General features: G+C 43.4%; 2 non-coding genes across 2 annotated transcripts; both read left to right on the top strand.

Annotated features, from left to right (window-relative positions):
* The first annotated feature begins 1,585 nt into the window (after positions 1–1,585).
* Positions 1,586–1,659, top strand: TRNAI-AAU (transfer RNA isoleucine (anticodon AAU)). The gene has a single exon. It is a non-coding gene; the product is annotated as a tRNA-Ile (tRNA).
* Positions 1,660–1,687: 28 nt separating this feature from the next.
* On the top strand, positions 1,688–1,767 carry TRNAL-UAG (transfer RNA leucine (anticodon UAG)). Its single transcript has one exon. It is a non-coding gene; the product is annotated as a tRNA-Leu (tRNA).
* The last annotated feature ends 1,126 nt before the right edge of the window (positions 1,768–2,893 follow it).

The raw sequence follows: 2,893 nt of genomic DNA, 5'->3' as shown, positions 1-2,893 counted from the left end.
GTACTCATGGAGAGAGCTATGAAATTCAGAAGTAGAGGCTAGAGAGAGAGAGAGAGAGAGAGAGAGAGTACTACTCAAGATGTTGATGCTTGCCAAAGCTCGCCCAAATCAGGAAAAGTGAGTAGGGGGTGCTAGCAACGCTGAGGCAAGTTCCCAAGAGGACGCAATTTTCTCTGATACCAATTGTTGGAATTAGGGTTGTAAGGATGCACTCACAACTTTGGAGAAGATGGAGAAGCTTAAGGAACACAAGAAATTGTTGGAATTTTCTCTGATACCAATTGTTGGAATTAGGGTTGTAAGGATGCACTCACAACTTTGGAGAAGATGGAGAAGCTTAAGGAACACAAGAAAGAGTAAATTTCTAAGTTTGCATATGAAAAGATAAGGCAGCCCCTAGACTGATAGGAGTATATACAATGCACGGGGGAAAAGACCTCATAGTGAGGGAAAAAGTGTCATGACCGTCTTAAGTGTGTTCACACATCAGTAGGACATATATGGTAACATCTTCATTCTATTGATTTTTCTAAAAGATGATTAAGCCAGGGGTATGTGTTTAAAGAAAACTGGAACAAGTTTGAGAAATGTTAAAGAATTTAAAATGGCCCGCCGAAAGAAATGTTGTGTGTGTGTGTGTGTGTGAGAGAGAGAGAGAGAGAGAGAGAGAGAGAGAGAGAGAGAGCATAATTCTATATTTTTTCTTTCAAAAATGATTTTTATTGAGGAGCGAAGGCTCATGCATTCATGCTTGGGGCATGCTCATGCAACAATATCGCGCTTACTTGCTTGGTGGTGAATATAGGAGGCATTCCCAAGAGTGCTTACCCGCGAAGGCAGGTAGTGCATGGTCCACTGGATAACCGAACAATCCCTTCTATCGAGTTTGGTTCTAGTGGCTTCTGTAAGCGAGATGTTTAATGTGTAAGTGCCCCCAGAGAGCGATATCTCTACTTTTAAGGCTTATCCCTCCGTGAAGGCTTTACGAGATGTTTGAGGGATTACTTCATAGAGGTAGTTATCATGCATGATGATGAGATATGTTGTGCACAGTGAAGCGGGCCTTAGGCTCATGGAGCGAGCGCCTGCCCCCGACGTCAACCAGAATGTAAAACTTGATCAGAGTGAGTCGACAAGAACTTAAGTGTCTTCTAGATCTGAAATACGTTTCGAACATTTCCCACAAGATAATCTATGGGTCTATCGGTCGTCATTCTTTTAATGTTTCGTCTGCCCGAAGAAATCGAACACTCTTTGTGGTTTTACTTTTTTTTGGTGTTGGTCTGCAATTCTGGTTAGTGTTGGGACGATGAGGACGAATCTTTGAATTTGGCCTGCACTATGCGACGAAACACAAAAGCATGCCATGTTTTCTCTGTTGATCACCGACCGCAGACCCTCAGGCATGGCTTTGCAAGCAGACGCTCTCAACAATCATACCTGATTGCCCGGAGAGAATATCCGCAGCAGCAACCAGGGATGCCTGTCCTGTGAGATGCTCCCTGCAAAGGAAAAGCGTTGAACCTAATCTCTGTGGCAAGCCACTAAGCAGTGTCTATGAAACTCTGCAACTCCTGCCATCGCCGGCCCATTAGCTCAGTTGGTTAGAGCGTCGTGCTAATAACGCGAAGGTCGCAGGTTCGAGACCTGCATGGGCCATGGGGTCAATGTAATAACGGGTCCTTGTGACAGTTTGGCCGAGTGGTCTAAGGCGTTGGATTTAGGCTCCAATCCGAAAGGGCGTGGGTTCAAATCCCACAGCTGTCATGTTGCCGCCCCTCCTTTATGAAGTTGAACTGTAATATTTTGGAATGACTCAACGAATGAGCGTTTTCTTGAGCACATGAACAGGCTCCAATCCGAAAGGGCGTGGGTTCAAATCCCGCAGCTGTCATATTGCCGCCCCTCCTTTATGAAGTTGAACTTTAATATTTTGGAATGACTCAACGAATGAGCGTTTTCTTGAGCACATGAACAATAAATCGATTGCAAGCTTGCTCACGTCAGTTGCAACTTTTGAAAGCGCGTACGCAGGCCGGTTGCAGAGCCGTCGTAGCCTGCAGGAGAACCTCCTGTCACACTGTGAGCATGGGCGTTCGAAAGAAACAATTCCTTCGAAAGCTTTGAGGGATTAATCGTCCGTTCGCATCGGAAAACGACTTGAATGATGCCACAACAAATGGTGGGTCTTACCACTTTTATGATCATGCTTCATGTGCACACTGCAAGAGTTTGGGTTCATGAAGGGGGAGGCTATGGCTCCCACCTCCTCTCTCTATTTAACGGATGGATCCCATGTGTCCTCAAAATGGATTTATATTCGAACGATTAGCGGCTCTCAAACCATACCTTCAATCTCACATACCGATATCTCTCTCAAATTAGAATACGAGTTTGAATTTTGTGATGCTTCTATATCTATACTATATATTAAGCAGCTTAAAATTTTCAAGGAAGAAGAGACCCTCCATGTGTCACTCGTACGGTTCATTTCAAAGAGAACCTTAAAAACACCTTCACTTGAAAATGGAAAAGTGAAAGTTAAGTACTATGATGGTAGAAAATGAAAAGACTTACCAGGGAGTGTTGGTACGGGGAAAGTCAAAAAGACCTTAGTACTCTATCTAAATTTATAATACTTAAAGCCTAGTTTTTGGAGGCCATTTCACTCACGCCTCAATTTCAAGGCTCATCACTAACTACTTTTATTTTTGAAAATCATTTGAATGGTGGCTTTCTTTTATATTTTGAACGTCGTAGAGAATTTTTCTCCTTGTGTTGCTCCCTTCGGAGGTTGCATAGACATAGAATGTCGTAAATGATCTTTGACTTCGATGCTCGAAGTTTAAAAGCTAGATGCATGTATTTGTGTGTGTGTGTGTGTGTGTGTGTG

This window comes from Adiantum capillus-veneris, chromosome 9, assembly GCF_014529385.1.
Source record: "Adiantum capillus-veneris isolate H3 chromosome 9, ASM1452938v2, whole genome shotgun sequence".
In the NCBI taxonomy this organism is placed as follows: domain Eukaryota; kingdom Viridiplantae; phylum Streptophyta; class Polypodiopsida; order Polypodiales; family Pteridaceae; genus Adiantum; species Adiantum capillus-veneris.
The sequence above is the reverse complement of the archived record's forward strand: the minus strand, read 5'-3'. Positions and strand labels throughout refer to the sequence as shown.